A 13597-nucleotide genomic window follows, 5' to 3' on the forward strand; every position below is an offset into this window, starting at 1 on the left:
ACATGCTAGAATTACCACATCATGTTTTCCATTGGTACCTGCAGCTCCAAACCCATCCTTACTTCTGTCAAGTTGGTTGCAGTACTGAGACATATCGTTAGTCTGTGCTTTTGTCCCATAGCCATCATCTTGCCACTTGTAAAAGGACGTTGCACAATATTGGTGGTCTTTGCAAGACAACATCATGAATATGGATGAAAAATTCTATAGTTTGTAAAAATCATGAGTAGATCACTCCCAAAAATCAACATTATTATTAAAATCAACAGCAATTATTGAACGTAACAGCAATGAACTATACAGCACACATTCTTATGTTTCTTGTAGTTGTAAAGTATACCACAGATCCAAGCTCTTGCTACCCAGGACAGAAATATGTTGTGCAAAACGATTTTCTGTCACGGTTACGGTGCCTTTCTGTCGTTTATGTTCAGCACTTTTGAATCGCACATATTTTACTGGGAATAACTACTTACCTACCAATGTCACACTTGTAATTATGGAGAAAAAAAGTTTTACACCATACTTTACTGGGAATAACTACTTACCTACCAATGTCACACGTGTAATTTGGAGAAAAAAAGTTTTACACCATACTTTACTGGGAATAACTACTTACCTACCAATGTCACACGTGTAATTTGGAGAAAAAAAGTTTTACACCATACTTTACTGGGAATAACTACTTACCTACCAATGTCACACTTGTAATTTGGAGAAAAAAAGCTTTACACCATATTTCACTGGGAATAACTACTTACCTACCAATGTCACACTTGTAATTTGGAGAAAAAAAGTTTTACACCATTTGTTGTATTAGTATCTAATTTCTAGTCCATTAGACTTTGATGATGAGACTAGTCGTTGTAGGACGTGCTCGGCATTACCCGCTTCTTCTACAGCGCTTTCGTATATATTATCAATGCCTTCATGGATGTCAAAAGTACTACTCTTTTTACTGTGAATATGAAACGTCGAAGGTAACATCAGGCGATTCACAGAATTATCGTTCGCCTAGCATGTCACGACTTCCATTCGTCTCGCATGGATGCGTGCGAATCCGACGCACCGCGAAGAAAGAGGACAGTGCCGCGTCACCCTTCATTTCTAAAGTCTCTTCCATCCCTCGCCCTTAAAATATACCTCGTTCTGTGAAACGTATTTAAAAGACGGCAAAGACACTTCAAACGATTCTCCACGCCATAGTCTGGTGGAAGAACGCCCTTTTGACCAGGAGATAAAAAGGTCCAGACGACGTGTAGAGACCACCCGCGTCCCGCTTTCAGAGAACAAACAAAACCGAGGTCTGGGGAATGTCTGCGGTACCGTGGCCGATATCAACAATGTGCAACACACTTACTTTTCTGCTCAAGACACTTACTCTTCTGCTCAACACACTTACTTTTCTGCTCAACACACTTACTTTTCTGCTCAAGACACTTACTTTTCTGCTCAACACACTTACTTTTCTGCTCAACACACTTACTTTTCTGCTCAACACACTTACTTTTTTCTGCGTGAGACACTTACTTTTTTCTGCGCGAGCCACTTACTCTTCTGCGCGAGCCACTTACTCTTCTGCGCTGCACTTACTCTTCTGCGCTGCACTTACTTACTTTTCCTGTGGTGCGCACCCCTCCCTTTATCAATGGATGGTCCCTGAATCAGGCCAAAGGTCACAAAGACCGCATAAAATGTAGCATTGACCGCATGTCAATCCTAAATTATCCTCCTTCGGATGACCCTATGAAATGACCCTTACCCTAGCGCGTTTTTGTGGATTCAATTTAATTCTTTTTGGTCTTTAGTATAGCATTTTGACAATGCAGATCGATAACGACAAGTCTCGATTTGATCATCACAACATCGCGTTTTGTTGCCATCACAACGTATTGTCAACTTTGAAAACATTCAGTTGAATGGTGGGTGGGCGTCTCTGACTAAGTCAATTTATTTGTTACTTAGTACACCCCTACCCCTTTGGAGACCCTACTATGTGGATTTGGTCACAAGAAATACCCGCTTCTGATTAACAATTAGATCCTGGGAGTGGCATGACTATGTGGATTTGGTACTGCTCCGCCCACCTAGTAGGGTCTCCTAAGGGGTAGGGGTGTACTAAGTAACAAGTCCACTCCGTCCAAAGTTAGTCCGGATCCGGGTAGTAAAATTCAGTGCTCCCACCAAAACATTACGTGCGGCAACTTGGCTATTTATTACTAAACAGACGCCGAATTCTGGACAGAGGAGCTACCAAGGCCTACCTGCCTTCTTACTCCTATCTACAGAGGAGTTAAGAGCCTCTGCCTGGTTTAGGTAAACCCTGGTAAATAAAAGTTTAAAGCTGCGCGCCAGAAACGCGCGCAGAATTTGTTTTCAAAGTTGACAATACGTTGTGATGGCAACAAAACGCGATGTTGTGATGATCAAATCGAGACTTGTCGTTATCGATCTGCATTGTCAAAATGCTATACTAAAGACCAAAAAGAATTAAATTGAATCCAAAAAAACGCGCTAGGGTAAGGGTCATTTCATAGGGTCATCCGAAGGAGGATAATTTAGGATTGACATGCGGTCAATACTACATTTTATGCGGTCTTTGTGACCTTTGGCCTGATTCAGGGACCATCCATTGATAAAGGGAGGGGTGCGCACCACAGGAAAAGTAAGTAAGTGCAGCGCAGAAGAGTAAGTGCAGCGCAGAAGAGTAAGTGGCTCGCGCAGAAGAGTAAGTGGCTCGCGCAGAAAAAAGTAAGTGTCTCACGCAGAAAAAAGTAAGTGTGTTGAGCAGAAAAGTAAGTGTGTTGAGCAGAAAAGTAAGTGTGTTGAGCAGAAAAGTAAGTGTCTTGAGCAGAAAAGTAAGTGTGTTGAGCAGAAAAGTAAGTGTGTTGAGCAGAAGAGTAAGTGTCTTGAGCAGAAAAGTAAGTGTGTTGCACATTGTTGATATCGGCCACGGTACTGCGGTTCTGTGGGAGCCACCGCGGGCAGCTCGGCAGTCCGTCCTGGTTTCTATTGGTGTTCATCACCAACTGTGTTTCTGTCTGTGTCGACAGGGCCAAGGAACGGGGCTGAGGAGAGATACTTTTGTTTAGGCGGGGCGATAAGACGCTGAGAGAGCACGCTGATGAACTTGAGAAGTCATGCTTGTAGATCAAGGTTCGATGCACATTTACGCATGGTGGCGCTTATGTCCCGTAAATTTCGTATGGCCACTGACATTCTGGTTGTTGTGGACATGGCGGACGGCCCTCTTACCTGCAGTTTATAACAATATCGCCAGGTGTCAGGAAGTAATACTGCGCGTGACGGTGTCCGCTGCGCGCGGTCGCGGCACTACTGCGCGCACCTGTTTCAATAGTCCAACAAAATGACACTCATGGAAAGGTCGCGTTGCCCAAACAAATTGAGCTACGAAAATAAACCGCGCAATTATATGTTTAGAGAGGCAGTGGGTTTCCCGCGTGGCCCTTTTCTCTGACAGAGCGCCAACACGGCTAGATTACACCAGTTTACAAGACCTCTGTGGTATAAGAATGGTCTCCTTTATCACAAGAAAGAAACAGTTTAGCCTGCTTTAACGCCTCTGGTGTCTAGACTCAAACGAAAAACATAATCATCGGAACTCCAATCAAATGACCTATCGTTTGGCTCTATCTACCCTTCCCTGCTTTTATACATATTAAATGAGTTGCAATTGATATGGAACTTTGCTTTCTATGGGGTACTATTTATTAAACACTAGAACCCCCGAAGTCTGTCAAGAAAAATTAATAGTAAACTTTCTTTGGACTTACATAACGCTTGTGTACATACAATGTATGTAGTATCTCACATTCTAATGTGCAGAAGACTGAATTGCCGCGATCACGATCGTAGAAAGTTAGCAATATTGAGTAGATTAGTTACATGTATCTAATTTTACCCAGCGTTATTAAATGGTATAGTTTGGAGGATGTAACCAAACAAAGACTTCACCGTTTGGCTCTGTGTTGTGTGGACAGTTATAGTTTGCTAGATTTTCAAATGTCATTTATTTGAAAAAAAAAATGTGTCTAGTAAATTTCTGGAGCAGGACGTCTACCGAATCGACCGATGATTGTTCAACGCAGTGATGTACCACAGCACAAAAAAAGCACAAACAAACACGTTGCAGGAACATGCTACAGGTGAATTATACACATTTCCATACTCACAGAAGTAATGTTAACGTTAGAACAGATGACAATTTCAAGCAGGCGAAAAGGAAAGGCAGAGCCGGCGATGATTATGAAGTATTCTTTTTTCAACCTTTATTAACATTCACATAACAGTACATTCACATAATATTCAGATATTAAACATTGTAATACATAAAAAATTAATTTCTAAAAAAGCCATTTCTATAGTATTGTTTACCCTGTTCTTAAAAAACGCAAAGTTTGGTTTCATGTTTTTCACATAACATAAGTATATACAGTATTTCGCCGTGAGAACACAAGTAAAAGTGTGGCACTGGCAGTACGATGGCAGCATACACCATACACAATCAAATTTTAATCCAGCACTAAGTCTTGCTTGGCATAGTCCCTCCACCAAAGACAGACTTGCTTCCAAAACATTTCAACCTCTTTACAGTACACAAGTACATGTATTACGGTATTTGTTTAAATTATGAAGTATGGTACCCATATCATAAGAATGGTGCAGACTTTTGTCGGTGTGCTGCAGTAAGGAAGAAGTTCTTGTACTTGAATTCGTCACAACATCTTTCTTCAGCAGGCAGAGGCAAGAACTAAGTGTACATCCCTGACTAAGCGCGATAACAAAGCTGCGGGGATTAAGGGAACACCTGGGCGGTGCAGGTGAATTTCCTGTGCTTGATGGACCGTGACCCCCGTTCAGCCGGCAGGGATGAACATTCTATACCAGTATCTAAATTATGTACGGCTTATGACGACTCTGGGCGAGGAAATTTCACTCTCTAACATTTGTGAAACTGAGAGTGCTGACGAAAAGTGCACAGAAACCCCGTTTCAAAGTACAGGTGTTCCGGCACATCCAAAAAGTCAAACAGAAAAGAGGTACATCCGTAATAGTTTCATCAGGTTGGTAAATCTACCTCTTTTCTGATTGAACAAAGTCTTCTTCGTTACACAACCTTCCTTTAATTCTTCCGCAAACGTTTTGACGGCCATCTGTCGCCTTCGTCAGTAAAAAAAAATAAAAATAAAATAGATTTTTTTTAAATTAAAAATGACGACTTTGGGCAAAGAAATTCCACATACATTTTTTTTACTGAGGATGAAGGTGACAGATGGTCGTCGAAACGTTTACGGAAGAATTAAAAGAAGGTTGTGCAACGAAGAAGACTTTGTTCAATCAGAAAAGAGGTAGATTCGACTACCTGAAACAGAAGTGATTCTGCAACCTGGAATACTGATTAAAAATCGATAATTGAATGTGACTGAACGAAAAGATCACTAAAGCGTAGGGGATATGATCATATGTATGTGTATATCATAAATATACAAATAAAGACCAGGATGGATTTTGATAACCAAAAATGTGAATATGATAAACTGTAAACCCTTTCCCAGTATAATATTAGCACAATCAGAAGGACAAGGTCAACACATACCAGTACTATTCTACTATAGTACATTACTTTACTATGATAATATCCAGAGCAATTATTTTAGGACGTGCACATGAGTTTAGAGTTTTTCCTTGGTGTAACTTGGCCGTTGGTTGAGTGTAACGTGTGAAGACGTGGCCTGTCCGCCGTGCTTGACCGTGTTAGCCCGGGCACACGGGCCAGGATTACAGCACAACGCCGTCGTTCCGTCTTAGTCCGGGCCTGTTTGTCGCTCTGTACGCCAGCCTGTCATTGTGGTCCTAAAGGCCAACTTGGAAATTGGGTACGAGAGAAGCTTGCACTGGAGGATAAACGTTACAACTTACTGTGTGGTAGGCAGGCGTCTTTCACATATGTATAAGTTTAAGTTTGCCTAAAACAAGAATACTAAGTGAGCAATCAAGTACATGTATTGTAAATGGAAATGTGCAATACAACCCTATTTCCTCTGGCTCAGGGACTTTGAAAAATTATCGAGTATCACTCTGCACCTGCTTGTATGGCATGCTGTTCACAGCCCAGTGGTATCTAAGTCAAGTTTATATAATGTTAATATGTAAATACACCGTATGACTCTACTACTTCTACTACTACTGGTACTCTCCAAGCACAGGTTCAGATGTTTTTTACGTATTTTTCGGCGTTTCTATTGGGCTTTCTAGTTTGTTTGTTTTTCAGAAACACATAAAGTTTATGATGATAAAGAAAACAGCACAAAATAGAAAGCCCAATAGAAACGCCGAAAAAGTTAACACGTCAAAGAAAAGCCATAGTCAAACTTCTGCTTGAAGAGTAATGATAAACTACCCCACATTCTACAGGTGCATCTGTCCATGGTCTGCCGTTGCGACAGGGACTGGATTGGTTGCAAAGGAAATATTACTCTGGCTTTACGAATAACACCAAAGGACAGTTCAGATAGTTTTCAGAACAAATTGGATTGACCAGACAGGAACGCTACCCTTCATTCACCTGTCTCTGTCAAAGAAATGTTAATACGTCTACATGGTTAACGCACTGGTGAAGTTGCTATTTTCTCAGAATTGAACATCAGAAATATCCTGGCGCTTTAACTCTTGTCTCCAGGTCGTAGTAAAAAAAAAACGCGTATTTAAAGTACTTTGAAATGGGACTTTTGTGCACCTTTAGAAAGTACTTTCCATGGAACTTGAGCCGATCGAAGCTGTCTGTGTCCTTGTGCGGCAGTATCTGGCGGGCAAAGCCGAGTCGTCAGCGCGCCGTGTAAGTCGGCCTGACAGACGACGTTTTGTACCGATCTCTACGGTTCACGCCTGGGTGCTTCTAAATCTTAACTTGTGTCCCAGGGTCCGACCCCCGTTCACTTGCCGCGCACCTTTGCTGCCTGGAAGACGCGCTCTCTGCCCCTCGCGATTTCTTGCAAGGCCCGTGCTGTCAGAAGATACGCGCGTCTCCATTACTCTCCCCTCCAAACGTGGGAGCTAGCCAGCCCGTGCCGGATATGACTGCTGCTCTCCTGTCAGGAGAAGCTTTAGCGCAAATCAGGCGTTTTACCATATAACTCTAATGTACCCAAGTAGGCATCTGTATCTCCCATTTTTCTAATGCAGATAGGAGCTCCGCGTGCTTTAAGTGATGCTTGAAGCCGTGTATGACGACCTGCCGTATGAATGTGTGACCTGGCGGATTTGCCAGGTCTTAACCCCAGCACATAAAGACGCACCTGACGTTAAAACAACTTGCCTGTGTCAGTGACGTCTGGCGTTCCCGTAGAACAGTGTGCGGGATGGATCGTGCGCTCAGACCTGTTGATAGGCCCGCGGCACGAGTGCGAACGCCGCCGGCGTGCGTGAGATACACAGGGTCAGCTTCCACCGATAAATATTACCTGTTCTGTTCACTGTGGCGATAAAACAAATGGCCATTTCTGGGAAACAGCTAATAAAATCGGAATATTACATGCAAATGTGTGTGCGCACACACACTAACACTCAGACACACACACACAGACACACACTAACATAAACACACGCGCGCGCGTTCACACATACACACACACATACATGCACTCACACAACTAAAAAATCGAACAGACAAAAAATAAGTCTAACTTTTCATATCGACATGACATCTTTGTCAAAGAATTGAATCGATTTTGTCAATGAAGATGTTCCCAAACCAAACACACTGTTTGTACAACAGTAACATATGAAACGCAGTTTCCTAAACTTCGCAAAAGTGTTACAAAACTTTTGCTACACTTTGAATCGTGATCATTATTGACGATTGATCAACAAATGTGTAGACTTTATGTACAAACTTCGATATGGCATTCCTAAGTAAACCATTTTGAAGACTGTACTTTTACATCGATCCCAGGAGACAGTTGCAGTGGTTTACCTGATCCCGTATACCGGCCTTCGCAGGTACAACCGTCCTCACACTCGCTTCATGGTCAAGGTGTGCAAAGCTAACATAAATGAACATAACGTTGCCTGGTAGTATATGTCTGAGGTACAGTCTGTTAACGTAAGGTTTTGTTTCTTGGATTCCTTACTAAGAGATTTGTTCTCTGTGAATTTACACGTGGAAAGTGCCTCTCTTTTTTAGTCCGTTTAGACTGTGTCTAGTCTGTCGTACATACAGCTGATTAATTAGTAGATAATTGTGATGAATGAAGCAAATATAATGTTTGTGTATTGAAAGTTGTAAGTGAATATATGTTAATATAATGTAGGGAAGCCATTCAAAATTTGTATCTAAAGTTGTAATAATATTCCACCTGCAAGTGTTTGTGTGTGTAGTTTGATGACGTCTAAGGTGTCTGGCGCGGCGTTTGCTTAGAAAACTTTCACGAAGAATGGTATTCTTCTTAAAATGGATGCATGTACGAGATTATGATATGTGTCTCCGATGAAGAATTGTATCAATCCTGAACAGTAACCCCAGGTGTAACCCTCCACCACCCCACACCGCCCCGCCCCACCCCCTGTCCTGTGGACCGGCCGCGTGCCGTACAGCCATGGAAGAAAGATTAGGACATTAATGGTGCAATTGGCCGTTTGAAGGCGGCATAATAGTGTTGATAATTAATGCTGTCAGAGGCAGTTAGGTGGCATAAGCTGGCACCTGGTCGATGGATGGCGGGAAGGATAGCCGGATGGTGGCACGGGAACTGGGCTGTCTCTCTGGGACCGACCCTTGAAGGACAACCTGGTATATTATACGGACGGCTACGTCACGGGGAAAGCCATGTTTCATATACCTCGTTATTACCTTTGCCGACGAGGTTTTGGTAGCGTTTGCATATTTGTATGTACGCATGTATACATATGTACGTACGTATGGATGGATTTTAAGGGTACGGATGGATTGTATATGATGATGATGGCGGTGATGTGTTTAGGCCATGTTCTATCGACGAATACTTTGCCACCTTCACATACATGTAGGTTAGATGACAGACTGTTTCCAGGCCTAAACAGACAAGCTCCTATCCTGGGCTCCGGCCACCCCCACCCCCCTTGCCAGGGTCTAACTCGGGGGGAAGGGTGCTGAGGTAAAATTTCCTGGGGCATGTTGGGCCTGAAGCCGAGGAGCTGGAGTGTGTAGTCTATGGAAACAGTCTGGCATCCAGGGTAGTCCTGCCAGGGTTGCCATGAAAATATCTAAGATTTAGACACTCATAGAACTGACATCATTATGGACTGAATGATTTAAGCTTTTATTCATCTATTTGTTAATTTTGTATCGTAAATAGTCTTCTTTGACACCTATGATCCCCCCTCTTCACATGAAATTGACCTTGTTGAAAAACGGCCATATGGCCGAATCAAGCTATGGACTGGACTGGACTGGACTAAAATGTGTATTTTCCTCCAAACATCTGCTTGTAGCTTACTGAAGGACATCCCAGGGTGACAGTTTCCACGGTTGAAACAAACAGTGACACAAGTTGCGGGGTCCGGAGCATCAATCACAGATTTGCGACCATCCGAGCGAAAGGAGAAATAGAATGGGTGAAGATGAACGGCGTCGCATTTTCGAACAGTTAAAAGGTTAGAGTGTAAACGGAAGTGTCAGCATCATCGCTCACGTTCCACGTCACCTGACGTGACGTCTGAGGTGAAACAGGATTATTGTGGCCTACTAAACGGACAGGACATGTTGAAGAACAAACTATGGCCAAACCTGCACCAGCGAACTCTCCAAGCAGAGGTTAGGCTCCTGCCGTTTTTAAAACGTTTTTTTTAGTCGTCTTTATCGGACTTTCGATATTGTATTGTATCTTGTATTGTCAAAACCTAAGTACTTCAAGAAACATGACAAAATAGAAAGCCCGAATAAAAACGAAAGAAAAAAAACGTTAAAAAAAACAGCCGGAGCCCAACCTCTGCTTGGAGAGTACACCTAAAGACCACCTGGCTAATGTAACAAACTTTTGGTGGTTCCTTCCCATTTTGCCCCACTGACAGTGACACGAGCATGAGGAATCCTGTCTATAGTGTGTACCTGTCCACATAAACCAGATTTTATCAGTCCCCTGACTGGTGTTCCTGGGCAGTTTAGACCATGTTGACTGTCTTCTTTACGGACATGGTTTATTATCGATAACAGACTCCGCCTTGAACCCTGCTGCCCCTGCACCGTTTATCCCGGCAGCTTTATTTCACACACTGAGCCGACCCAAAAATGACTGTTAAGCCGCAACACTGTTGTTAATGTTGAGAAGCGAGGTTGATTGAATGACTATGACGTCACTATTTCGACGTTGAACGGTTGCTGATCTGAAGGAATGTGACTAAAATCTGGGGAACATCTCATAAACTAACATTGCTGCAAATGATTTACGTTTAGAAAACTAAACGTATTTTGAACGTAACAATTTAGCCCAGTACAGGGTACTGGGTATGCTAGTTGAAGTTCTATGAGACATTTGAGGCTATCTGTGCTTTCATCTGTATCTGTATTTATATAGCCGTATAACAGCTCGTCGGTGCCAACACACCAGTTTCAACTTTATGCTAGTACCTGATTACACGGGACAGAGGTGCCAAAACGTATACGAACGGCCCATTGTGCAAGAAGGCCCTCCGGTGTGGTTGCTCTGTCATCTACCGACACCCAACACTTTCACGTTCTGTCGGTTTTCCAGCTAAATGGAATGTCTAATGCGATTTAGATGTGACCACTGTGTTTATTGTGCGTCAGAATGTCCGTCCAGCCTGATACTTCCCCGGGAGAAATGTGTTGTTTATGGACAAATATCTAGAGGTCAAATAGTCATGATAAGTCACCAATGACGTAACATATTCGTAATACATAGACATACACGAAATACCCCATGTAGAAGCGGATAACCTACCATCTACTGATCATGTGAAGAAGTTCACTGCCCTATAGGACATATACCAGTCAACCTGAAGTAGGACAAGTGCAGCGGTAGGTGCAGTACGTTACACCTACTGGTGGTCTTAAACGAGTAAAATTGTTCAGTATTGCACAAAAACGGTTCTCCAAATATGAGCTATCAGTACGATAATACAGTAGAACATCGTTATAAAGTTCGGTAGAACCCCAACTTATCTGCCAATACAACTCGTTCCTCCAACACGTCAAAAAGTTTGTTTTTCTACAACTTTTTTATGACTGTTCTACAACTTCCTGAAAGTTTACCCTCCCGGAAATTTATGGACAAACTTTCCGATCTGATTTGCGGAGGGAAATCTCCCTTTCATTAAAACGCCCTAAGTGGATTCGGTTGATAAACCAAAGTGCCCCTTTAATCGTTCGGAGTTTAATTAAATTGCCGATCTTCGGCCGCCATCACTGTCGTAATTTCCAGTCCTCCCAGGGCCAAATCCGACAGGTGAGAATGAAACCAATAAAATGTAACGCTCCACAGATAGGCTAAGTTGCTCTGTCTGAGCGATATGAAATTGATAACAATAATTGCCCATTCGCACGCGGTTTATCCCTGTAGATTGGGGGAGATAGCGGGAGGGACGCGGGTATTAATAAGGGCTTATCTTTTTAACTAGTAGCCGGCCGGGATGGGGAGAAGACGAGGTGGGTGATTGGTCATCGGCTGAAAGGGTCGAAGGAGTGGGTGAGCTCTCCTGGGATGGCGCGGCGGCTTTGATGAATCCCGACCCGGTCCCCTCCGCCGAAATGTCCCATTCATCACGTTTTTGTCTCCCGCCACCACACGTCCGAGGACGGTCCCGATAAATCACGCGGTGTCGTCCCCCACCGTCGCGCGCTGTCATTGTGCTCGGTGATAAGTGTGATCGAAACCGAAGGCTGGACCGCCGGTGCCCCGCTCCATCCATCACCGTCTGTCAGCAGGCTGACCAGGCCTGGATGCTGGGCCTGCAGAGGGACAGGAGATAAGCACACCTTTATCAGCGCCCACCTGACGTGGACAGATTACTCAACGTTCCCACCTCACCCTGCTACAGCGTAACGGGACCATCAAAACGGCGGCACTTCGTAAACAAGCCTGTTTAACCGACTTGAACAACACTAACACTGTGATGACAAATAACTCTCAACTCGGTAATGTGAAAAAGAGTGGTAGGAACGATAAAACATCGACGACGGCACACTGCCTTGTGGCCACCACGCCACCTTGAACAATTCAACATGTTCAACTTCGATTACCAGCATCTTACTCTGTGGTCTGGTCCTAGTCGCACCAAATGAAACAAATACTAGTACATACATATAACGTTGTAGTATAATCAAAGTTTTATATTTGTCTGAAAAGTACGGTTGTAATGCTTTTCTTCTTGACACACTTGTTCTGTAATACTAAATCCCACAGCGCTGTAATAATGCACAAGTACATGTATTCCCTGGATGTTTCTGTCGTAAATGCGAGTATTTGGCAGGTTCAGAACCCAATTTTACCGCACTGTAAACTTTTCTAAATTGAGTTCGCTTGAATATTTCATGACCTTGCCTTCTCCTTGCACCCATCCATCTGTTAAGATTCTCCCCGCGAGGTTCGCAGGACTTCCCCGCTCTCGGGGGGAGGCCTCTCCGTCACCTGCGGCCCGCACCCACACCTGTGGCACCTGCAGACTGACCCTCACCTGGACCTAGGTGGCCACAACACGACCCAAACGCATTAACTTCAGCCCCGCTCGGCGGTTTACGGACGCATGTATCATACTGACAGGCGCGCGGGCCGTACTACTTGTCATCACAGGTGCGGAGGTATACATTGATTGATGGATGAGATAGACCTATAACAGCCGGGAACTAAGTGCGGAGCGATGTTGTGATTGATGGGTGGATGAGACGATGCTATAGTATAACAGGTACATTGCACGGCCACTACACTTCAACTAAAAAGTTGTTCAAGACAGTTGCAGTTGCATTTGGTGAGAGAACATCCAAGACCCCCTCCTCACGCCTTCACCCCCTCAGCTCGCCACTATACTGGCCACAGCGTCATACGAGTACAGGTGTAAGGCGTGACCTTGACCCCTGACCTCCAAGTGTCCCACACGCGAGGCGGGTGCCATCTGTCGCCCATGACGCATTATTTCTTTTTTCGCGGGCGTGAAAGTCGCCCATCCATCTCCATCTCCCGGTCCTGATGGTTGGAGGAACAATAGGTGGGAGGGGGCCGGGGGCAGGCCGCCGTGACCTTACAGGGACCAAACACCATTTTTAACATCGTCATACGTCTACCTGTCACGTAGGCTTTAGGAGGTGGGGAGGGCAAGGATTACATGCGGGTAGTCTTACACGACGTTGTGCGACTTTTAGGGCAAGTTGTCCCCGGACATCTCGTTTTGTTCAATCTTTGTTTCCTCTTGGTTTACTGTACGTAATTCGGTCATGGTCTAAAAGGCGCTACTAACTAAGCCACATTCTGTATGTCAGAGCTAACAGAGCCCAGCACGGTGTGAATTGACAGCTTTGACTACAACCTTACTTTCCTTAACGAGTAAAGACCAGGAATATTTGCAATCGAGACTAGAGGCGTTCTTT

At 43.9% G+C, this 13597-nt stretch overlaps 1 long non-coding RNA gene across 3 annotated transcripts in view; it reads right to left on the reverse strand.

Moving 5' to 3' along the window:
• LOC118419896 overlaps positions 1–13597 on the reverse strand; it is a 49820-nt gene that overhangs the window by 1756 nt on the left and 34467 nt on the right. Inside the window, exon 3 of one of the 3 annotated variants that reach the window (XR_004831680.1) lies at positions 10771–11965. The exons of the other annotated variants lie outside the window; for them this stretch is intronic. This is a non-coding gene — a long non-coding RNA (uncharacterized LOC118419896). Of the gene's footprint in view, positions 1–10770; positions 11966–13597 lie in introns of those variants that run through there. 3 annotated transcript variants of the gene reach the window in all.

The sequence above is a fragment of the Branchiostoma floridae genome, chromosome 1 (assembly GCF_000003815.2).
Source record: "Branchiostoma floridae strain S238N-H82 chromosome 1, Bfl_VNyyK, whole genome shotgun sequence".
Taxonomy (NCBI): domain Eukaryota; kingdom Metazoa; phylum Chordata; class Leptocardii; order Amphioxiformes; family Branchiostomatidae; genus Branchiostoma; species Branchiostoma floridae.